Below are 25,742 nucleotides of genomic sequence, written 5' to 3'. Positions count from 1 at the left end.
GATACCAGAAGCAATACAGGTCTTTCCAGTAGTAACTGAATATTAATCCCAGCACTTGAGAGGCAGGTGGACCTCTGTAAGTTTGAGGCCAGCCTGATCTAACTAGTGAGTTCCAGGACAGCCAGGGCTACATAAAGAAATCTTGGAGAGAGATTAGGGGGTGGGAGGGTGATAAAGAGAGAGATGGAAAGACCAGCCAGATAGATTAGAAAACAGAATCCCTCTTTTCGCTGCCTTCAAATAAATAAATAAATAAATAAATAAATAAAAACCCTTACCAGCGGAGAAAAACACTATCTCAGGGTAAAAGGATAAAAGAAGGTATTCTAAGCCACTGGGACTAGGAAGCAAGCAGGTATAGCTTGTTTGCTTCTAATATCTGACAAAATAAACTTTAAAACTGGTCAGAACAAAATGAGGGCACTTTATACTTATCAAGGTAACAATCCAACAAGAGAAAATTATAATTCTAAACATGTGTGCACCAAATACTGGCTCATTCAATTTCATAAAAGCAAGAACTATTAAATCACAGATTAATCCCAAAATAGTGACTTTGATACCCTCCCTTCATCATTACACAGAGCAGCTGAACCCCCAACCCAAAAAAGAATAAACATTGGAATTGTGGAAAGCCGTGCAGCGAGCAATCGCCATTATAAGATGGCGCTGGCTTCCACTGTGCCTAACTAGTAAACAAGCCTTGTGCACAAGTGCGAGAGTAAACTCACGCCTAGTCACTGCCCATCTCGGGGCGTAGTAATGAGGTGATGGGTGAGCAACAAATCAGGAGCTGACACACCACATCAGGTGCTGAAACGCCACGCTGAGGGTTATATAAGCAGCACCATTTTCCGGGGTCTGGGTCTTCCCTCCTTAAGAAGCAATAAAGCTTGCCGCAGAAGAATCCGAAGAATCCGGTGGTCCGAGTGTGTTCTTGCCAGCGAGAATGATAGCTCGGGACAGGAATTAAAGACACCATAGATCAAATATGGACCTAACATGGATGGTACACTCACCCAAATTCTAAAGAATACACATCACAGCCTCAGCAGCCCTCAGAACCTCTCAATAGAACACATTCAAGGGCATGAGGTAAGTAAGTCTCAGTAAATATATGGAAACCGAAGCATCATCCTGTATTCTATCTGCCCACAGTGGGATAAAGCTGGAAGAAATAACAGCAAGAAACGCAACAGAAGTCAGACAGACTCTCGGAGGTTAAGCAACACCATTACATGATGAAGAAAGAAGACCCGAATTAATATGTGGAAAGGGAGACATAGCAGGCAGGCAGGACATTCCGGGTCACAAAGTCACACTTTCAAATTGTATACTTCACCAAATGGGAAAATCTAAAAGACACGCATGAATTTCTAGAGGCATGTGACCTCCAAAGTTCAACCAGGATGATTAAGTAATTTAGGTATACCTTTTGCAAGCATCGAGATAGAAGTCATTTAAAATCTCCTAACTAAAAAAAAGCCCAGGGACAGATAGAATCAACACAGAATTCCACCTTCAAAGAACTAACATTATTAGTGCTTATCAGATAGGACAGGAACACTTTCTAACTATTTTTCAAAGCCAGTATTACCCTGATACCCAAACCAAATAAATCCTCAGCAAAACGGAGAGGGGAAGGGAGAGGATTACAGACTAATCTCCATGGTGAAAACAGATATAAAAATAACAAAGTACAAACCAAAATGTAAGTCTGAGAATGCAGGGATGGTTCGACATCCCATAAGTCAATAAATGTAGTGCTCACATTAATGGAATCAAGGACAAAAACTATGTTGTCAACCTCAATGCCAAAAAGGTCTTTGACAAAATTCAACATCAAAAATTCCAGAAACATACCTTGACATAATAAAGGCTGTCTATGACAAACATAGCCACCACTGTGTTAATAGAGAAATCTGCAAAGCGTTCCAACTAAGATCAGGAAGAGACAAAGCTGTCCACTCTTCAAATATTCAGCACCCGGAGCCCTAGCCAGCTGCAAGAGGAGGAGATAAAGGGAATTTGATTCAGAAAGAAAGAAGTCAAAGAGTCCCTATTTTCAAAAGATAAGATGTCAACACTTTCCACAAAGTGGCAGATTGACAGGTTCAAATGTAACGTACTCAATCAGTAGACTTTCTATATACAAAGACAAACATACTGAGAAAGAAACCATTCACAAGAGTAAAACAACAGAACTCATAACCTATCCGAGGAAGTGAACTATTTATACAAAGAAAACACTGAAGAAAACAATTAAGAACATGGAGAAACTCCCCCCCACCACCACCATGCTCATGGACTGGCAGAAAATAACAATCCTACCAAAAGCAATCTACAGAGTCTATGCAATTCCCACTAAAATTCCAATGCAGTTTTTCACAGAAATTGGAAAAAAAATCTTAAAATTTACATGGAAGCTTGAAAGATTCCATAGCTAAAAACATTCTGGACAATAAAAATATTGCTGGAGGTATCACTAGTCGTCGTTTCCATGAAACCACAAAACCATGGTAAGTAAAAACTGCATGGCTCTGCTAAAAACATCTACATATCACCAGCAGGCCCCTGTGAGTTCAAAGCCAGCCTGGTCTACACAGGGCAATCCAGGCCAGGAAGAGTTACACAATAAGACCCCATCTCACAAAAAAAAAAAAACTAGAAATAGACCTGGCAAATGATACATCTCCTGGGGATGCTATTATCAGTACTGTGTCCTTCTGCAGAGAGATTGGTGCATCAGTGGTCACTGCTTCTCTGTTCACAGTAGCTAGGATATGGAAGCAGCTAGGTATCTATCAACTGACAAATAGGTAATGAAAATGTGCTACATATACACAGTGGGATTTTATTCAGCTGTGAGAAAAACTGAACTCGTGAACTTTGCAGGTAAAGGATGATGCTAGAAAGAAAGTTGTACTCCTTGGGGTAACCCAGCCTCAGGAGGACAAATGCTATGAGCTGGGTCTCATGTGGATCCTAGCTGTCGGTCCTCAGCAGAGAAGAGCCTTCTGACAGCAGGCACATAGTGTTTAATTCAGAGACTCCAACAGGCCAAAGCGCAGAGACTATAAATGAGATGTCTGTAACGCACACACACATACACACACACACACACACACACACACACACACACACATGGAATTTCCACCTGCATTAGAATGGGGGGTGCTGCTTAAGACTTGGAATGCCACCCTGGTTCAACCAATGTGGGAGCTGTGGCCAGCCTAGCTCTCAGTTCATGTCAAGTGGCCTCCTCGGCTGAATTATCTCCGACACAGCCTGATCATCAAAGCCCAGCTCATCAACCAGTTAGGCTCCGAAACCAACATCCGTGGTAAGCCGCTACAGAAGAAACACAAACAAGTCAGAAGCTATTTTTTGTGCCTGGAACCAGTCTGAGATGCTAATGTGAAAACAGGACCCTTTGCCTTCAGATGTGGAAGAAACGCTTGGACTGGCCGCAGGGCTTTGAAGGTCGAGTCAGTGACCCTCTGCCAGGCGTGGTTCTCTGGGGGCCATGTGTTACGGCTTATGTAACCTAAGTCATGTTCAGCCACACAAGCATGAGGTTTTAATTTCCATTCATGTCCAAAAGACAAATAACTGCACTTGTGTGATCACGTCTGCCTGGAACTTTTTTTTAGTTCAGAACCAGTCCAGAGTGTAGCTGCTGTAATTTGAATTGAAGCCTGAATCCAGCCTGATCTGCAACTTCAAATGAGGTGATAGGGCTGCACCTGGGACGTATACCATCTACACAGTTCCTTGAATGTATACACGGGTCTGTGTGCCCATTTCGGGACTGCACATACACGGGTGTCTTCTCCACTTCTGTACTTTCTTTTTATTTATTTATCTATCTATTTGCCTTTGCCTGCTGAGACGACTTGCTAAGCCTGTGTCTCTTGCTAACCCTGGGGCTCACTGATTGGCTGGACTGGCAGGCATCTAGCTGTCTCTACACCTGCAGCTCTGGGATGATATGGGTGTTGGGGACCTGAACTCAGGTCTTCAAGCTTGCATGACAGGCACTTTTCTGACTGAGCCATTTGCCCCTGTCCTTCCTTGATTGTCCTTAAATTAAAATGGCTTCCTTTGTGGCTGATATTCGATTTACACTGTTAGCTAAGATGGCCCCTGTGTGTCTTTATTTCTTCAGTCTGTTAACAGGAAGGCCACTTCTGTCTCATGTGGTTGGGAGCCTGTGACAGCTCAAGGCTTCTTCCTGCTTCTGAAGCCCCAGAAGGGGAAAAGGCAGTGAAGGAGACCCCAATGATGAGGGTGTTACATAATGTTTTACAGCAGTAGGGAGGCTTTTCCCAGGAACGGCAGCTCACACAAGTTTAGCTATCTGTTCCCGAAGGAGGTGAAGGGGTTTCCAGCTTCATGTAAATCGTGCGAGGTAGATATTCCCGAAAGTATCTAACCCAAAGAGACTCTTCTGTTTCCATTTTCTGAGCATCCTCTATTAGCATCTGTCCCTTTTCCATTCTGTGTACATGTGCGGCTACTTGATACAATTCTCTCCTTGGGGATCCATTCATATCAGTGGTTCTCAGCTTCAGTTTACAATCACCTGAGGGAGCTGTTCAAGTGCCCAGGTACACAGTGGACCACGAACATCAGATGTTGGGAGCCAGGATATTACCCGGGAATCGCTACCTTTTGCAAGTTCACTGTGGGACTCGAAGGCATATCTGGGAGGGGAATCCTCCATTGCTGGCCTCTAAACATTCATTCTATTGCTTCATGTAAGACATGATGTAAGGTTCTCACACTTCAGAAGGCGTTAGAAGCCCTGGATGCTGTTTGCTGCCTTCACACACAGGCTCTGATTTGGTAGTAGGTTTGGGGGTAGAGTCAACAGATTAATTTTCCTAACAAGTTGCTGTTACTGAGAAGGACACTTGGAGAAATGCTGGAGATCAGAAGTGAGCTGACAAGGGGCACACTAGAGTAGTCACCCTGCTGAGTGAATGTTAGTGGGGTACCATGGAGAAAGGCCCCACCCCAATCTACTCAACCAGGGACTTGACTATGGCAACAGATCTGAAGGCTGGGCGGGGGCAAATTGCCCCAGTAGTAATGAAAACCCAAGGGGAGGCTGGGACTGAGAAGCCCTGTGAGCCCCTGCTGAAGTTGTGTGGGTCACCTCATCTCCCTGATGCACCCTTCCAACTTAAAGGAGAGCAAAGCTTCCCTGTTTGCAACAACAGGTGTTCAGAAATCCTCTGGAACGACAGTGACTCCTGTAAGCTTGCCTCTCACAATACCTAAAGACTTTGAAGCAATAGGAGAAGTGTTTCTATTTGATAGCCTTGGGCACAGCCATGCCAACTCACCACTACCACTGGTTCCTCACCAAGCCAGGTGCTGTCACACCATACTAAGAACCAAGGCTCCATGACAGACAGAGGGAAGTTAGCCCTTGTGTAGAGGCTGGTCCTGCGGCACTAGGAGAAAAAGCTGGAAGGAGCCCAGGTCCTCCAGGACTCCCCATACTGCTAAGTGGGGCACGGAAGAGGAGCGTTTCTCGGCCTTTCAGGTGTTTTATTCTTTTTCTTTTTTTTTTTTTTTTAATATTGAAAATTTTAATGTAAAAAAGACTAAGTCAAATTTTTTTTTTTTTTTTGGTTTTTCGAGACAGGGTTTCTCTGTATAGCCCTGGCTGACCTGGAACTCACTCTTAAAGAATAAAGGCGTGCGCCACCACACCCAGCCTAAGTCAAATTTTTAAAGCAAACATGCCATAACAATATGGCGTCATTTCCATAATCAATGCCCATAAAATGGCATCAGTACAAAAAATCTAAGCAAAGACCGTAGAGTAGCAAGTAGAGTGCCAGGGAACGTTGGCTTCAAGAAGCTTTAACAGGTAAGAAAGGAGGAGCATAGGGCATAAGTGTAAGTATGCAATTCAAATGTACAAATTATAAAAATTCTCCATTCTTACATCTGGTTTCTTTTGAGTGGCAAAATTTTAGCCTAATTTTTTTTTTCCCCTCAACAAGCCAATTGGACAAACTCATTTACCCAAATTTACATGTAAGTAATGTAGAAAAACCGGAGACATTATTCAGATGAGTAAATTCTATTCGTTTTCATCATCTCTGTGATCAGGTTGCAAAGGACAAGCTTTTCTCTTTGCTTTTCCTAAGCCACTGGTTCCTGCTTCTTCAGGAGCCTGGTTTTCCTTTTTAGACTCTTTAGGGGACAGCCTGAAGAATTCCCCGATGCCTTTTTGCCACTTGGGAGTTGGGCGCACACAGACTGGGTTCCCCCCTGCATACTTATTTTCAGCTTTTCTCGACGAACTTGAAGAACTGGTGACAAAGGTGGAGGAGCCAAGCACCTTCCTAGGGGCTTGAGAAGCCACCGCTTTTCTGTAGGCTCCTGGGACGTAGTTCACACAGGAAGAGACAACTTTCACCGACACCCCAACTGCAGATGTCTCAATTAGAGAAGAACCCCTTCTTTTTCTAAAGAGGAAGAGAAAAGAAAACCAGGGAAAGGGAGGGGGGGTAAGTGAAGGGAGAGAGAGAGAGAGAGAGAGAGAGAGAGAGAGAGAGGGAGAGAGAGAGGGAGAGAGAGAGAGAGAGAGAGAAAGGCAAGAAAGAAAGGCAAGAAAGAAAGGGGAGGGAGGAGAGAGAAGAAAAGGAAGAAAAATGACAAGGCCATTTTAAAGACAGCTCAATGGGTAAGGAGACAGAGGTCAGAGGTCAGAGAGGACTGCTACAAAAAAAAAAATCAAAACAACAAGGATGACGAAAGTCTCTCCCAGCGACAACGGGAACCGCACACGTGAACTCACAGCTCCTGAGACAGCACACAGAAGACCAGCAACAAGATAGAGCCAATTAAGATCCAAGCGTGGAGAGGGGAGGAGCTCCAAAGCCTCGCCCCTAGTGAGGAGCTATGGGTAACAGGTGGCTACTGGGAGTGAGGAGAGCCAGATTTCTTTAGGTATCCAGTTCCTGGAATGAGGTACCCATGCTTCAGTAGATGTACCTACAGCCATGAGCACTCTGTGGACTCTAAGGAGGGGGTGAGGATAGGCAAGAAGGAGCAGGGAGAATGAATGACAGATGAAACTGGGGAGGGAATAGTTATAGTGAAGATGGAGGAGGAATTGGAGGAGAGGGGAATAGAGTTTGTCATGACCAAAACACATTATATTATTCACATATGAAATTCTCAATAATAAAAAAATCAACTAAAGGGAAAAATTACCATTTACAAATGTTGATGCAGGCAAGCTGGCTCAGGGGGTAAAAACACTTGCTTTGTCTGTCTGACATCCTGAGTTTGATTCCTAGACCCCTGTAAAGGTCAAGAGAAAGACCAACTCCGATAGTGAAATGGGAGGTGAAGACAGCAGACACAAGAGACCCTGCTATCTCAATAAAGTGTAAGGGGAGACCTAACTCCTGTCCTCTTGCTATCACGCCTGTCATGACATGTTTATCTATCCTCGCTCACACACATGCCCACACACAGTAGTAACTTTAATATACTTTAATAAATGCTGGTAAGGAATTATATGATTGCAAAAAAAAATAATAATAATTTGGAGCCAAGCAAGCAGAACGTGCCCACAGTCCCAGCATTTGAGTGGCTGGGGCCAGGCGGCAAGGATCATAAGTTCAAGGCTGGCTTTGGTTATATAGGGAGTTTGAAGCCAGCCAGCCTGGGCAACACAGCCATCCCCTGCCCAAAATCTCTCATGCAATTTCTATCTGTACATCCCAACTTATTAATTTTGCAAAGTATAACTAAGCAGTGTTAGTTATTGGACATAAAATAGGGGAAAGAAATATCTATTCCTTATGATCTGTTATTGATATTATGACTTATCTTTATGCCTATAGACAATCGAAGTGTCTCTCTGTTCACCCAAGAAGCCTTCTTTTGCAACATATTGAGACTATTACAGAGACCTACGGCTGGCCAAAATGCAAAGAACATGGGTCTGTGGAGAGTCCTGCCCCAAATGATTTGTGGAGGAAAAGGTGTGGGGGAAACTGTTTTTAGAGGGTGGGAAAGACCATAAGACACCGGCTAGGGCTGCTGCCCACTAGATAATGTCTTCTAGACAAAGAAGCTGTACCTATGGGATCCCAACAACATGGTCATACAAGCAAAGCCTGAATGATAATAACACCAGGGGGCATGCCAGTGTCGACAGGAAATTTTACCAGGTTCCATCAGGTTCCATCTCTAGATGAAGAACTACAAGTAATCAGTATCTGGAGGAAGGGAGAGTCAGTCTTCGCTAGGGATGAGGCTCCCTGATAGGTTACCCAACCCCTACATACCCATGTGGTTAATACATACATACATACATACATACATACATACAGATATACATATGTATGTGTGTATATATATGCATATATACACACACATATATATAAGCAACACTAAATGGACTCATCAGATTTATATGCATGTATGTGTATTCATATGTATATTTATGCAACAATAATTAAGCCATAAATTTGAGAGAAAGTTGGGGAACATGACAGGAGTTGGAAAGGGGAGAAGGGCTAGACATCGTTTAAGTACTTACACATGATACTACAAAAAAAGGGGGCTTTTTTGATTATAAAAAAAATCATGAGGGTTGGAGAGGAGGCTCAGGGGCTAACACTCACTGTTCTCCCAGAGGATGTTGGTTAACTTTCCAGCACCCACATGGTGACTCATAGCCATCTATAACTCCAGTCCCAGGAGATCATCAGATGCACTATTCTGGTCTCCTTAGGTACTAGGCATTCACATGTGCACAGACATACCTGGAAGAAAAACACTTATAATAAATAAATAAACAAACAGACAAATAGATGATCAATAGAAGATAGATATATGATAGATTGATAGATAGATAGATAGATAGATAGATAGATAGATAGATAGATAGATAGATAGACAGACACTTGGATGCATGTGTGGATAGATAAGAAGATTGGCAATAACTCAGCAAGTACATGTGCTTGCTACCAACCCTGACAGCCTGAGCCCCTCATGGGAGGAGAGGACTGCCTGCCACATGTTGTCTTCTGGCCCCTGCATGTGTACCATGGTGTGCATACCACACATAAATGAATAAAACAGAAATATTTCTGAAGAAGAAAAAAATGGGATCTTTGCAGAATATGAGAGTAGAATTTCCCAAACTAAACAGATACACTAGAATAGACAGCCTAGCCTGGCTGTCTCCTTTGCCCCTGGAGGGGTCTAGGGAGCCCTTCCCCAGGGCCTGTCTGTGGAGATTCAGCTAGAAAAGGAACTTGGAGGGCTGGAGAGATGGCTTAGTGGTTAAGAGCACTGACTACTCTTCCAGAGGTCCTGAGTTCAAATCCTATCAACCACATGGTGGCTCACAACCATCCGTAATGAGTTCTGATGCCTTCTTCTGGTGTGGCTGAAGACAGCTACAGTGTACTTACATATAATAAATAAATCTTTAACAGAGAGAGAGAGAGAGAGAGAGAAAGAGAGAGAGAGAGAGAGAGAGAGAGAGAGAGAAAGGGAACTTGGTGTTTACTTTGGTAAGTCAGACCAGGCCCTGCTGGTTTCTGAGTCATTTGAGAGATCAGGATGCTGCCTCTAAGGGTCAGTGAGGGGTCACAAGAACCCCAGGGCAACAGCCAGCCCCTATGCTCATTTGTTAACAGCTCAGCTTGTTCTTAAGCTGGATTCTCCCAAACGGTTAAAACCAGACTGTTTCCCTCTTCGCTTTTGTTTTGAAGTGCCTTAAAATAATTATGCTTTTCCCACCAAGTATTTACATTCTCTGTTCCAGGCTGAGTGGTCCCTCTCCCACAGCACACTAGGGCAGCGTGCTACCAGGGTATCCAGTAAATAGTTACCAAACAAAGCCAGGCCTGCTAAGAAATGGAGCTCTCCTTTGTACTCGTCCTTCCAGCTAGACAATGAGCTATGTAATCGCTGTTAAAAACTGTGACCCCTGAGCATCCCTGTAGGACTGACATAAAGCAGCCCCTCACCCCACTGCCAAGGACTTCTTTGCAACATCTTAATTATCCATTTGCTGGTTAGAACATCCATCTATATCAGTAGTTCTCCACCTTCCTAATGACGTAACCCTTTAATACAGTTCCCCATGTGGTAGTGACTCTCAACCATAAAATTATTTCACTGCTACTTCATAACTGTAATTTTGCTCCTGTTATTAACTGTAATATAAATGTCTGATAGGCTGGATATCTGGTGTGTGGGGTATCTGATATGTCACCCTTGTGAAAGGGTTATTCAACCCCCGAAGGGGTCTCAACCCACAAGTTGAGAACTGCTATTCTAAAAAGAAGCCTGCATCTTTTATTCTTAGGAAGCATACACTTAGAATGTCTAATAAAAACTAAGATGTGGAGGCTGGGACGATGGCTCTGTGGGTAAAGTGCTTGATGCACAAGTGTGAGGGCCTGAGTTTGAATCACCAACACCCACTCGAGAGAAAAAAAACGCAGTTGATTGATAATGTGAGTCTGAAACTCCAGCGCTGGGAGCAGACAGAAACAAGCGTATGAAGACACGTGAACCTGATCTCTGACCCCTACACTCACACAGGAGGATGCACATACATTCATGTGAACGAGCACATACACACACACACACACACACACATATGCACGTGCATGTGCACACATACACACACACACAATGTGCTGAATTCTGGCCCTATAGCAGATCTGGGGAATTTGAAGTTAGAGCCTTAACAGTCTTGGGGCCAAGAAGCAGCAAGCCAGGGAGTGGGCGTGGCTGAGCTCCTAGTAAGTGCCCAGTGCCTGAGATTGGCATAGTGAAAAAATAGGGAAAGAACAAGAGAGTTTGAAAGATAGGATAAGGTAGAAAGAATTCAGTAGAGAGCCACACAGTTTAAATAGATGTTTATTTAGCAGAACAAAGCAAGCTCTCCGAACAGAAGTTGGAGTGGGCTATGACACAGGGTGGGACACTGTGTTCTTTGTTGTGGGTTTTAAAGGAACTTTGATAAATTTTAATGAGCTGGATATCATATTCATGGGGTAAAGTGACTTTCTCCCCTTTTAAGTCATGGTAGACTAGATTCACTTGTAGAGAATCCCTTCCCATGATCCCCTAGAAAGGGCCACATAGCCTTAGTGTACATATACGGCAAAATACCCAGAGCAGGGACAAGTGATCTACAGCCTCAAGGCTGTTTAACCACTAAGAGTGTCCTGGCTGTCGGGAGATGCAGCCACCAAGACACAGCTGGGCTTTTCTTGATTAACTCAAATCAAACTCCTTGTTGAGACAACTCAGGGTCCCGTGTGGATCTCATGGTTATCAGGTGAGCAACCTGAGACTGTCCTGAAAGCTGAAAGCCAGGTTTTACAGCAGACTGGTGGGTTGCACAAACAGCAGGACCTGGGCTGTCCTCGGGACTGCCTTCCCAGCTCCACAGCTCAGATCCATCCTCTGCTCAAACTCACCGTGGTGAAGGTGACCAGTTTAACTCAGTATAGTCACTGAGGCTGGCCCTGGATCTAATCTTATTCATCTTAGGCACGGTATTTCCATTATTCCTTCCAATGGCGTTCTGAAGGTATTCTTTCCTCTTGTAATTCAAGAATTGTTACTCGGGGCTGGAGAGATGGCTTAACGGTCAAGAGTGCTGACTGTTCTTCTAGAGGTCCTGAGTTCAATTCCAAGCAACCACATGGTGGCTCACAACCATCTGTAATGGGATCTGATGCCCTCTTCTGGAGTGTCTGAAGACAGCTACAGTGTACTTACATATAATAAATAAGTCTTTAAAAAACAAAATGAATTGTTACTCTAAGGCTCAGAGAGGTTTAGGAATTCACCAATAGCCACCCAGCAGACAGGCAGAGCTAGGATTCGAACCCTAGTTTCTCAGATTCAGAGATCAGCGCCTTTCTCAGTTGTTACTTGTGTGCAACCCATGCCCGGTGCCACAAGGCCTGGGCAGGCAGAGCAAGCCAGAGTCATCACTTGAGTTTTAGTGCCCAGAGCTAGTAGCTCAGAAGTTCTTATGATAAATTACATAACACAAGAGACAACCCAGATGCTTCCTGTGCTGGGTACTTGTTAAGGATGCTTTCTCACTGAAAGACTATGTGTGTGCTGTCAACATGTCTGAGTACGTCTGTTTTTCTGTCTCTGCTGGGGTACTGCCTCTCTGTGGGCCTCCAACCATGCTGCATCTGCTCCCTGGCATTTGACAAGTTCACTGCCAACACAAAGCCCAGCGTGCACAGCACAAACATTCCCAGACTGCCTGAGTGTGCTGCCGCCCATGCTAGACAAAGACGTTCCAAGCATTCAGGTCCAGTGCTGTGGCCTCAAGAGTCCAGGGAAGCTGAAAGGAAGAGGGGAGATTTGAAGCTGGTGGTCAGGGCTTAGAACCACAGGAGAACTGTCTGCAGGAAGTAGAAGGGGGTAGTTGAAGCTTGGAAGAGTTTATACTGATGTGCCAGGGCGTGAATGTTAGCATTCTGTCTAAACTCCTCCCCACAGTTACCTGGCAACAGCTAGGTATGCTCCTCCCTACAGTTACCTGGCAACAGCCAGGGTGACCTGACCTACTCTAAAAGGGGCTGCTTGCCCCCTCCTCCCTCTCTTCATCTCTTGCCTCTGACTCTTGCTTCCCTCTTGCTTCTCTCTTGACCTCTTGGGCTCTTTTATTCCCCTTCCCTTCCCCCTCTCTTCCCGCAGCCATGGCTGGCCTCTTCTCTTCTCTTCTCTTCTCTTCTCTTCTCCTCTCTTCTCCTCTCTTCTCCTCTCTTCTCCTCTCTTCTCCTCTCTTCTCCTCTCTTCTCCTCTCTTCTCCTCTCTTCTCCTCTCTTCTCCTCTCTTCTCCTCTCTTCTCCTCTCTTCTCCTCTCTTCTCCTCTCTTCTCCTCTCTTCTCCTCTCTTCTCCTCTCTTCTCCTCTCTTCTCCTCTCTTCTCCTCTCTTCTCCTCTCTTCTCCTCTCTTCTCCTCTCTTCTCCTCTCTTCTCCTCTCTTCTCTCTTCTCCTCTCTTCTCTTCTCTCTCTTCTCTTCTTTCTTTTCTCTTCTTTTTCCTCTCTCTCTCTCTCTCTCTCTCTTTCTCTCTCTCTCTCTCCCTTTCTCCATCTCTACTACCCTCTTAACTCCCCTCCCCGTGTCCTGAAAAAACTATTCTATACAATTCCGTCGTGTGTCTGGTTCCTCAGGGGGAAGGGATGCCTTGGCATGGGCCTGCTGAGACACCCCTTTCCCCCACACCTCTGTAAAACATATCTACATCATATTCTCTCTCTCTTTATCTTTTTATGAATACATCAATAAAGTTGGGTAAAGAATTAGAGCCAAGGGGAGAAGTATGGGGGACTTTTGGTATAGCATTTGAAATTTAAATGAAGAAAATACCTATTTAAAAAAAGAAAGAAAGAAACAAACAAACAAAAAAGAATTAGAGCCAAGTTGCTTAGGACTTCAGTTGCCAGGATGAGGGACCAGAGAGAGGATGCTGAAGACCAAGCTAAAAGTGGCTGTGGACCAACAGAGAGATAATTGGCCTGTCCTGACATGAGATTTGGGCTAGAAGCATCTCAAACAGCTTTCCTCTCCCCTCATAACTGCTGGAAAGAAACTACAGGATCCCTACTGTGTCTATCTGTGTGTAACACTCACTTCCTCAAAGGACCGTTACCCAGCCCCTTAAGCAGTTGAGGCTACAGGTGGCATCGCCCATAATCTAAGCACACATGATCTAAAGGGCTGAAATTTCTTTGCCCTTGTGATCTGGGATCCAGAGGCAACATGATTGCTAGCCCTTGATATGGGCTACTCATCAACTACATGGTCTGGACTACTCCAGACTCTCTGGAACCTGAGAGAGGAGATCCCTGCTTTGGTTTGGGGACCCAGACTTTTCAAAACCCCTGCCATGTATCGATGCCATCAAGATCTCCCCTCATAAATCTGTTACCCACAAGAACAATTTGCTCCAACATTCCTCTTCAGCCGCTAAGCTTGAAAGCTTACAAGCAAGCAACATTTTGCAGGAAGAACCCACATGCCCAGGCAGGACTGCTCCTGTTAATTAGCCTGTCTGTTGGCAGGATGCTCTGGTCCTTACAGATTACACAGTGCCCTGTTTGGAGAAATAGTGGGACAGTCCCACCCCCATAATGCCAGTAGCCCCACGTTCAGCATCCATGTCACCAATGTCACCTCACTGGCCTGTTTCCTCATCTATAGAAAATGCACCATGTAAGACCGTTCCTCCTTCCAGAGGTACCTGTGAGGCCAAATGAGATAACAGACAGCTGCCCAAGGCCTAGTGCAGGAGCCCCACAGCAGAAGGCAGACACTAGCCTGAGACTTCGGCTTCTGTGTCAGCAGGAACTGACACCCACAGAGCTCTCAGCGTGTTTGGGGGGACCTGCCATGAGTAAACATGGCTACTCTGCTCTGACAGACAGCTGAAGGAGAAATCCAGCAAGTCTGAAGTGGGATCCATTCTTGGGGGAATTAAGGCGACGCGTTTCCAACAGAAGGGCGAGAAGCTGTTCCCCCTCTGACGGCAAAGCGTGACACATAGCTCCTTAAGGCTCTGACCTTGCTGTCACAGAACGTTCTTCGGCTACATTCATACCCTGGCACCCTGCATCCGTGCCGCCATGGAGGTTCAGGTGGGGATGTGGGGCACCATTGGATCCCTTCAGTAAGAATTAATAACTAGGAACACTAGAAGAACCCTCTCAAATGACCTGTCCTTCCATCCCCTGTGCCCTGGGCACAGCGAGCAGAAACTTTACCATTTCCACATGTGCCAGACAGCTGTGCATTTTAACATACACTGTGGTATCCAACCCTCACGCCCATCCCGTAAAAGAGGAATGGCTGTCCACATACTTATTCTAATGAGAAAATAGTGTCTTGGTTAGAGAACCTTGCCCAAGCGCGTGCATTTAGCCAGCACTTGGATGGAAAGTGGCATTTGGCATCTGTCCCCTTCACATGCCCCTCCTACAGCCCGTGGCAAGCCCACTCACTGCTATGCTTACGTGGCCTTCCAAGATCAGCATTTTCTTTTCCACAGTATGATTAAAGGGATATGGCTCCATATGGTGATTGGCTGTAATACTTACCTTTAACTATGTAATTGGGAGTCAATTTAAGCACTGCTCTAAATCAGCCTGGAACAGCATCATGTTTAGCGGCCAGTAGAGGAGTTAAATATGAGCAAAAGCTGTGGGTCAGAACATAGAAGGGTACAGCAGCGGTATTTTGTGCTTGTTGCTAAAGTATTATGGGATGGAGAGTCCAACGTTATGCAACACAGCACAACAAACCGCTTCTGCTTTAATTTTTTACAGTTAGGAATGTAAGTCAATGTCATTGGTGCTTTCCACGGTTGTGGATACCTTTGTTTACAATGCTATTTCAGTCACTGAGTATCCCTGTGGCTGATATGCTGCTCAATTAATGAACAGAGGGAGGGAGGGAGCGTCCTGTAGCAAACTCACCTTCTGAAGGGGGGAAGGCAGTGAATAGGAAAGGCTCAGTGTGTGCAAAGTCATTTCTCAGCACTGGGAACCATGGTAACCAAGGGGGATGGGATCACAGAGGTGATGTCCCCTGGCTAGTGCTTCGGGTCAAAGGAGTTCAGAGCATATCTATGCTGTGGTGCAGGTCTGGAGCCATGCCTGCGGTTAACAGGCACGTTTCAGAAAGCCCATGCAGTCAGCCCTTACAAGATTGACCAGGTTGCATGCAAGAGTCTTGGCTGACCAAACTCATGTCTTTGAACCAGTGGATGGTGGGGACGTATCTTTCCAAAACCGCTGTCTTGGACTCTCTTTCCAGTGTGTTCCAGACAGTTACTTAAAAACTGCTTGGGAGAGCTGGGCGGTGGTGGTGCACGCCTTTAATCCCAGCACTTGGGAGGCAGAGGCAGGGGGATTTCTGAGTTCGAGGCCAGCCTGGTCTACAAAGTGAGTTCCAGGACAGCCATGGCTATACAGAGAAACCCTGTCTCGAAAAACAAAACAAAACAAAACAACAACAACAAACAAAAACTGCTTGGGAAGCAGGAATCAGAGGAAAGGTATTGAAGGACGGTGTCACCCCCACATCAGCATCACTAGATCTTCTCCCTTCACCTCTCTAAGGTCTCCACAGGGTCTTCTATGCCTAGCCACTTTAACTCTTACCAGGTCACTGGTTTATACAACTCACACCTTATCTCTAGCTTTTAACTTTAATGTGTCTCTTAATCTCTCAGTAAACTTGGTGTCACCTAATCTTGATGGAGTAACGAATGAGATCTTCATCTCTGCATCGCCAAACCTCTATGGAGGTGGAGTGTGTCTGCAGGTGGTTGATCTCAGTCCTACTGTGAGGACTCCCCTCTCTCTCTACCTCATCCCCAAATGCTAAAGGTGCTGCCAACTGCCCATACAGGGAACAAATGCTATAGACTCCACAAGTAGGAAAAAGAAATTCGATTCTTCTTGGTGTGAAATAGAATGTGCAGCTGAGCTTGGCCCATACAATGAGCTCAGCTGTAGAGGTACCTCATTCTCCTGTCACTTGCGGTGACAGGGTCCTCTAGGTGACTTCACTATGGTCTTAATCAGTTGAGGCCACTAATACAAAATACCAGAGGCTGGTTACTTAAACAACAAAGGGAGTTCTCATGGCCCTAAGAGTTGCAAAGTCCAAGTTCAAGATACCAGCAGAGTCTATTCAGCCAAGGCTTGTAAGCGCCCATCTTCTCTGTGTCTTTACATAACATGGACAGAGAATTCTGGACACTTCTTTATCTAATAAGGACATCAGCTGTGGCCATGGAGAGGCCCCATCATTATAACTTCATCTAAACAAAGGCTCCACCTCCAGTGCCATTTGGGCTTCAGCAATTGAACTTGATGGGCCAGGCACTCAATAGCAACACTAGCTTCCCTCATGCCTAAGCTCTCTGCTAAGGGGAGGAAAGGTGAGAAGTTTGCAGAACTGTTTGGGGATACAACCCTAATGGCAGAATCAGAAGGGGGGTTCGTTTTTTTTTTTTTTTTTTGCTTTGTTTTTGTCAAGACATAATTTCTCTGTGTGTAGCCCTGGCTGTCCTAGAACTCACTCTGTAGACCAGGCTGGCCCTGATCCTGGCGCAGGATCCCTATACGGGGACAGTTTTATAAGGACTGTCCAGGGTCCTTTCAGGCCACAGTTATACATAAGACCAGACCTTTCCATCTCGCATCTGCTCTGCTGGACTCTGAAGTGCTGGCCTCCTCCAAAAAGGAAAATTAAAAACAAATTCTCCAGTGGGCTGCTAGTATTTCAGCCCAGCAAATTTTACTTTCCGTTAAAAGTCACCAGCTGTCATGTGCTCGGCTCTGAGTGGAAATTACTTGCTCTCAAAGAACCTTTTTTCAGCTGATGTCACTTGCGAGTTTTATTTTCTTCTAATGAAAAATGGGTTTGCATTAGTGTATCTGTAGTGTCAAGAAGCCCCTGGACACACGCCTGCCTGCCTGCCTTGATGATCCACCCTGCCCTGAGGGAAACTAATTGCTCTGGCAGTCAGTTTGGAAGACTGACACCGTGGTCAAGATAGGGCAAGGCAGGTCTGAGGGCAGGAGGATAATGGCCTGTCTCCTTTCAGTGAGAGCCCCGCAGAGCTTCTCCCTACCAAGGGAAAAAAACGTTTCTTTCAATAAACAATGCTTTTAAGTGCTGAGGGGGAGGTCTTGGAAAGGGGAGTGAATAGTTTAATGTGATTAACGACCTCCAAGGAGGCAGTTCTTCAGTGCCTCAGACACACGTGTCCACAAAGCCTACTGCTGAAGAGGCTAGATCCCCACCCAAGCTCTGCTCAAAACAGATCTCCTCTGCGGTCCCACTGAGCACGGGCAATCTCCTAGGGCCTCAGGTCTGTGGTGATTAGAATGCTGTCTTCATGACTCTCAGAAACAAAGCAAACCATGTGATAATTGGTCCTTCTCCCGAGAGGCTTAAACACAAGGACAGAGAAGATCAAAGCCAGCTTGAACTAGACTCCCCCACCAAAAATAAAATAAACCAAAGCGAGAGCGGTAAGACAAAATAAACTGCATTAGAACAACAGCAGAAAGACAAAACAAACCTCTAGGCTAAACCACGCTGGCACGGTGGCAGGGACTGGGAGCAGGTTGCTGACCAGAGCCTGGTGCTCCAGAAAGACCAACTGAGTTCCAGAGATGTGACAACAGACACTGACTCCCACACTGAGCCCCCAAGCCTAGAGCCTGCTTGTAAACTTGAAACAGTACTCAGAAAGGCTCTTGCCCCACTGGCCCCTCCATACACACAACCATTGCACACCCATCTCGTAGAGATTTTCATGGAAATGGTGGCCTTCAAACCCAGGCTATACACAAGCATCAGGCCGGCCCAGGCAAAAGCTCCCAGTCCCACCCCCCACTCCTCTCTCCAGCACGCAGCAAGGGCTTAGCCGTGTCCAAGATTTTGTGAATAATGTTTCTGACAGACACTACAGCCTTTTCCTCCTCCTGCGCGTGGAGAGCTCGGGCTGCCCCGAGGGAAGACTTTCCCCAGCCAAGCAGCTGGCTTCAGCTCTGGGAACACTAAATTCTGGCTGCATTTCTAGCCAGGCCTGGTTACTTTAGAATCCCTCCCCTCCCCGTCTTTTCAAGCGGGACCAGCCAAGGTATTCGTCATATTTCTGAGCTACCCTGCTGGTTGATTTATGTAGACACAGGGCAAAGGCCAGGAGTCAGGAGCTGGAGTGATCGGCTCTTCCATCACCCCAGGGGCCACCAAAAGGGTGACCCTCAGGATCAGACCTTCAGTCAGCTCAGCCTCCACAGCCTGGGGAGCAGAGACAAGCTCTCGGTTTCGTCCTGTATGTGAGACATCCATTAAAGAGAGGCTGCGTGTGCCTTTCACTGGGCTCCACCTAAAAAGCTTTTCTTAAAAAAAAAAAAAAAAAAAAAAATTCCAGCCTTCTCCTTACAGGACGCTGGATGCTGCCTTTTTGGCCAAAGAGACAACAAGTAACAGATGATGCTCTCGTGGACACACAAGGAGGCCAAACCCAAATGTTAATCATCTCCAAATATGCACGGCTCCCTCCAGCCTCCCTGACTCTCCTCAGAAGATCCGTGATTGGAGACCTCTCCCAGGGGCTGGGGACTGGCTGCAGATATTCAGGAACTCATCCAAAGGTCTAATTGCACTGACAGGGTAATTGCTGGGCGGTGTGTTTAATATGCCTGCGGGTGATTTTGACTGGCCGAAACTGGCTGTTGCTCTAAGTTCGACTCCGGCTTCAGCACTCCCAAAAGATCGACTGATTCTGTCATCCAAAATGGAAAAGAAAAAAGAAAGAGAGACTCTTTTTAATTCCGCTGCATATGAAAGTATGAGCTCATTGGAATATATTTGGAGTGAGACTTGGCAGTCTGTCTGTGTTTACAATTCCTGGACTCAGGGCTCTGGTGTGTATCAGAAACACTCTTGCCTCCTCACCTTCTCTACGAAGGTGAACCAGTTCCAAGAGTCTAAAGTCGCTTTCTCGGTAGGTAGTACCCAACACTGACTTGGTTAAGCAACTGACTGTGTCCTCAAGACCAATGGCCAACAAGAAGGCTGGAGTCTCTGGGTGTTCTGGTAACTGTGTGAACGCTAAAGGGGCTCCCCACGAGAGTCAGAGGCAGCCACTGGGCTGGAGCCGGCCCCGGAAGCTCCGATTTCACAATGCTCTTTCCTCAGACCCCATCTCTATTCCGTCTGATCCTAAACGGTCTATGGTCCCTGATTTACTATTCCTAATCTGGGATTCTTCCTGAGGCCTTCCAAAACAGTATGGAACCAACGTGGGCTGCCCGGACTCCCTTCTAGGCACCGTCCCGGCTCTATGGCACCCGTTCTCAGAACCACAGAGAAACTTTAAAGCACACTGATGCCTGGTATCCAGGCCTCAGAGATCCTATCTGAACTGAGCTGCGGTCCAGCCAAGTGGCAGAAGCCATACAAAGACTTAGGCTTTATTCCTTTTTTTTTTTTAATTACATTCACACTTTTTAAATGGGGAACACATTCACGAATACATTCACGGACTGTCTCTGAGTGACAGCATTAAGAGGGATTTTAATTCATTTGCAGATTCCCCTTTGTGCCCTCAATCTTCTCCAACAAAGCAAATGGCTATGAAGTAAGTTGTTAGTGAGTTTATGGAGGGATGGGGGTGTGAATTACTGCCCACTTAAAAGATGTTCATTGGGGCACCCAGAGCAGAACTCCACCTTCCTCTCCGGCCTGATCTTTGCCCAGAACCCTCAGTTCTGAAGATGGCAACCAACCCACGGGCCTTCTCCCACCTCCCTAAGTCCATTCATCCCATCTCTCAATCACAGCATTCGGCTTTTTAATACTCCCCACGGTCTCTCTGGCCGCCCCAGCCGGCACCCTCTCTCTGCTCTCCCAGTTTGCCTGCTCTGTTCCGTACTGGTGGAAGTGGCTCCTCCCCATCAAGTTGCCTGGACGCTAAGGCGTGGACAGGACCCCACACCAAGCACTGTGTTCATCTCTACACCCCAAACCTGTTCCTGTCACTCGCCTGCTTTAGAAAACTCCACTGGCATCTTCTCATCCCAGAGCAAGCTCCCAGCAACTGCAGGAATCAATCAAAGCTCTGACTCGGTCCCAGGCAGTCTCTGGCTGCACAGCCCCTCACCCTGCACTTTTTCCCGACAGAGGCCCTCAGGCGTGTCCCAGACTCTCTGCCTCTGGGCCTCAGCCTGGAGTACTCCTGATGTGGAATGCCATCTGCGTTACCTATTTTTCCCAGAATAGCCCCTGCCTTGCCAGAGTTCTCTGGACCCTCCTCCTCCAGTGCCTTCAACACCTGGCCCTCAACATCCGGTCTCCCAGATGCTTTTGCCTGTTGTTAACTCACATGGGTTGTTCTGCCCTGTCTGCCTGTTTGTCTGACCTCTGCTGTTTTACCTGCCAGTCAGGAACCTAAATTCTTGCACCATCCACACTGCCTGCCATTTTCCTGGCATTCAGTGATTGAGTTAAACAGTGAACCAATCATTTAGATTCCGTACATGTGTGCAGCTCTGTATAATACTCCCAAGTAGTTTGTATGTGTATTTGGGGTTGTACTATGTACACACACACACCCCACAATTTCTTTCAGAAGCATACCTGCACCATCTGCTTTCTCTGAGCTGGGAGTCAGGAGAGATGGTAGAGATTGTACAAAGTGGTGGCGCATGCCTTTAATCCTAGCACTTGGGAGGCAGAGGCAGGCGGATTTCTGAGTTCAAGGACAGCCTGGTCTACAAAGTGAGTTCCAGGACAGCCAGGGCTACACAGAGAAACCCTGTCTCGAAAACAAACAAAAACAAACAAAAATAAAAAATAAAAAACAAACAAACAAACAAAAAGTGATCAGGGGACCCTGCTGCCCTGGTCTCTCAGGGAATCCTGCTGCCCGGGTCTGGGGGCATGTGGGGAAAGATCAGCAGGCCGAAACCCTGAGCTCCCTTGGCTCAGCACACCAATTCCCTCAGGCTTGACTTAAGAGTGTGTGCTGGGCTATGGCCCACAAAGAAATGGGATTGTCAGCCCCTTCAAGTCCTATCTTTCTCGATTCTCAAACCAGGAGATATGGAGTAGAAGCCACGCCCTTCGAGGACCTGCTACTCTGGGCCATACAGTCATCTAAATTGTTGTTTCTAAAGAGGTCACAGACAGACTTGTAGGTTTTCAGCCTCTGCAGCCTCCAAAGAGACCAGAAACCCATTAATCCTTTCCACTTTAATTAAGCCTTGGAGGGGAGGGCAGCCAAGGGGGCAGAGTGGAACCAGCTGGAAATGCAAAGCCACTGCCTTCTGACTCCCCAGCCAGCGGATCCTCTTTGTCCTTAAATCTTTCATAAGGCAATGACTAAACCTGTGGCTCTTGTCTCTGCTGATCAAGCATGTCTTCGGTCAAATAGCAGGAAAAGGGATCCCTCCCTGGTTCATCTGTTGACCATTCTCATGTAATCCTTCCACTCAGTCTGACTTAACGATGACCCCCCCCCAGACTCCATACATATATATATATATATGTATATATATATATATATATATATATATATATATATATATATATATATATTTATATGATATATGATACATCCTTATCCCCCCTTTCCAGATCGTGTCGGGGTAGGGCTGTGAATTTTGAGGATTTACTGCCCACCCCACTCAGATTCTTCTACAAGCTCAATTCCTGGCAGACACTGCCATCCAAGAATCAGGAAGTCACAGTGGAGCTAAAATGGCTTTTGACTAGCACCTACAACATTGCCAGTTGCTGTGCCAAGAGCTGACCAGGTAAACAAACATTCAACATGGCTCCCTGACCAGACAGAAGCATTTGCAAGAGTGTGACCAGGGATTCAGAAAATATTGTTTCTAGTTGGAGAGCCAGCTGGCTTCTTAGAGAAGGTGGTGGCTCCAAGCTGAAACTTGAGAGTTAGGTCTGGACAAGACAGACTGCTGATTAGGTGAGGAGAAATGTAATCAAGGCAGGAAAGGTAGCCTAGGTGACAATGGCTTGCATGAAACCACCGATAGTTTACTGGTTTGGGCCCTGTGCTGGATAGTTTTATGTCAACTTGATACAAACTAAAGTCATCTAAAAAGGAGTGACCCTCAATTAAGAAAACACCTCCATAAGATCCAGCTGTAGACAAACCAGTAGGGCATTTTCTTAATTAGTGATCCCTGGGGAAAGCCCAGCCCATTGTAGGTGGTGCCATCCTTGGGCTGGTGGTCCTGGGTTCTATAAGAAAGTAGGCCGAGCAAACCAGTAAGCAGCACCCTTCCATGGCCTCTCCATCAGCTCCTGCCTCCAGGTTGGCACCCTGCTTGAGTTTCTGTTCTCGCTGCTTTTTGATGATGAACTGTTCTACGGAACTCTGAGTGAAGTAACCCTTTTCTTCCCACGTTGCTTTGGTCATGATATTTTATCATAGCAATAATAACCCTTGACTAAGACAGGCCCATAATAAGGAAGGGTCAATGTAATACTTAGCAGCTACAGTGGGGGTGGAGGAAGACAGGCTGCAGAGAGAAAAACCAGGCCAAGGGGATTCAGCCTGTTAGTAGCTGGTCTATGCTATGCTGGGTTTATCCTTCGGATGACAGAATGAAGGAAATGTCCCAGGAATGGCATCTCCTACTTTTGGTAAGGAACAATACTATATCTGTCTCTTGTCCATAGACAGTCCAAGTTAAACTGTGGGTTTTACAGTCAGATGAAAGATTGTTCTTTATAGTCACAGGAAGGCAGGATCATACCCCCCACTCTGAGAGATGTGTTTAAATTTCAGCTCCAGCACTTACAAGCTCTGTCACCAGCTCCATCAATCTCTGACTCTTACTTTCCACATGGAAGATGATTTTAAGGATAATTCCCTCAACTGGGAATGGGGGCACATGCCTGTAATCACCAGCACTCGGAAGGCAGGCAGAGGCGGGAAGATCACCATTCATTTGAAGCCAGACTGGTCTACATATCTAGGGGACTGTGAGCTGTCTCAGCACCCGCTCTGTTCAGCAGAAGTGGGAATAAGCTATGGCCAAGTGTGGTGCGTAAGTTTCTCGAGCCAGAACAAGGCTAATAGGAAGCCCAGAGTGAGCCTCGTAAACCACGGGCTGCTCTCGGCCCTGGCCTAGACCACTAAGGAGTTCCACATGAGCAGGTCTGTCCTGGGAGCCGAGCCTGGCTGTAAGGTGGATTCTTTCTACCTAGTCAACCACAGCAAAGTGGTTCCCAGGAAAGCCTTGGTCAACCAGCAGTGAATACCAGAGGCTCAGGAAACACACAGGCCTGTGGGCTTTCCAGGAACTGAAATCTTGGCCAAGCCCAGAAAACCTAAAACCTGAGAGGTAAGTGAGTCTGCTGATAATGCCAGTCCTAATCCAGAAGGCTAGGCTGCTTCTAGAATCTAGAATCTAGAGTATAGACCAATGTTTCTCAACCTGTGGGTCTCAATCCCTCTAAGAACCAACCAACTGTTTCAAAGGAGTTGCGTAAGACCATAAGAAAACACAGATATTTATATTACAATTCATAACAGTAGCAAAGTTGCAGTTATGAGGTAGCAATGAAAATAATTTTATGGTTGGGGGTCACCACAACGTGAGGAACTGTATTAAAGGGTCACAGTATTAGGAAGGTGGAGAACCACTGACCTAGATGAACAAGGCGGCTGAGTTCATTCATCACAAAACACTTTCCTGCTGGAGTTGGGGACAATGTCCTACAGCACTATTAGCAAGACCGACTGTGTTTTTAAGACATCATCAGTAAGAAAGTTTAACGGGTACTTAGAGTCTAAGGAAACAGGATTTATGGTGTGCTCTATTTGAGTAAGAACCCACATCAGGGAATAGTCTCCATCATCTTTCCCCCATCTCTTTATCTTCATCCAAGAAACTGAGACGGGAGGGGCAGGCCAAAGGCCCTGGGTCAGCATCGGTTTGAGGAAGGAGACAGTCTTGTTAAATCCTCCCAAGCAGCTGGCCTCACTGCTGCCCTAGAAATGACTCCTCCAGTTTCAACTTTTTGTTTAAGGAGCCATTTCTAGTCCTGCTGACAAGGGGGAAAGCAGCTCCATCCAGGGACAACAGCAGGGACAGCTGGTGGCTGAGGCTTCAGTCTGCAGTATTGACACCTAGGGCCTGGTGCACACTGCGGAGTTGTGCACCAACAGACATGACCACGGGCCAGAACTCCTGCCATATGGAGGGGAGGCTTCAGCGCTGGGGAGAAGGAAGTCCTCTTCAGTCCTTGTCAGCAGGCTCCCCTCAGCAGCCAATCGCATGGCCTCCCCACAGAAGTTTCTGCAGCTTTCCCTGACCTCTAGTTTGTGATGTTACCACCACTGACCTCGCGGCACTAAACCCCACCACTCCTCATCATTAAGCCATTTCCACCATCTTGATTTTGGGCTCCTGCTTTGAATCTGCTCCCTCCAACCTCAGCTGCTCTCCTCTTGCCCTGTGCATGCCTCTCAAAATCCCCCATTGTTAAAGCGCTTCCTGTGCCAGCCTGAAGACCTGAGTTCAATCCCCAGCACCGACATAAAGAACCTAACTATGGCGGTACAAGCTTGTAATTCCAATACAGGGAGGCAGAGGCTGGTGATCTCTGGGGTTCACTGGCCAGGCCCCTTAGCCTAATGAGTGAACCTCAAAGTCTGCCTCAAAATTCAAAGTGGGTGAACCCTGTAAAATGACCCTTGAGACTGAACTCTGGCCTCCACGTACATGTATGCACCCCTCCCCCATGAGTGTGTACATGTGTTTGCATGTGTGTGTGTGTGTGTGTGTGTGTGTGTGTGTGTGACTTGCAAGGGTTGTGGGGAAAGATTGTTTTATGTTTTGTTTTTGAGACAGAGCCTCACAATGTAGCCCTGTCTGGCCTGGAGCTTGCTATGTAGATCAGACTGGCATCAAGCATTTACCAATTCCCCTCCTTCTGCCCTAATAAGCATGCTGGGATCACAGGTAAACACAACCTCACTCCCAATTATCAGGTCTACCTGGCAGAATACTTTGACTCTCTACCAACTAACCTTCCTCTAAATATTCATGCACATAGTTAAGAAGATAAAGTTTTACTCCAAAAACTCAGTTATGCCTCTAAGTATGGACAGAGTCTAAACCACCCCGTGGCAGTAACGGTA

The 25,742-nt window shown here is 46.3% G+C and overlaps 1 pseudogene; it reads right to left on the bottom strand.

Moving 5' to 3' along the window:
- Gm15428 (predicted pseudogene 15428) lies at nt 5,576-6,479 on the bottom strand (annotated as a pseudogene).

Source organism: Mus musculus, chromosome 1, assembly GCF_000001635.26.
Source record: "Mus musculus strain C57BL/6J chromosome 1, GRCm38.p6 C57BL/6J".
Lineage (NCBI taxonomy): Eukaryota > Metazoa > Chordata > Mammalia > Rodentia > Muridae > Mus > Mus musculus.
The sequence above is the reverse complement of the archived record's forward strand: the minus strand, read 5'-3'. Positions and strand labels throughout refer to the sequence as shown.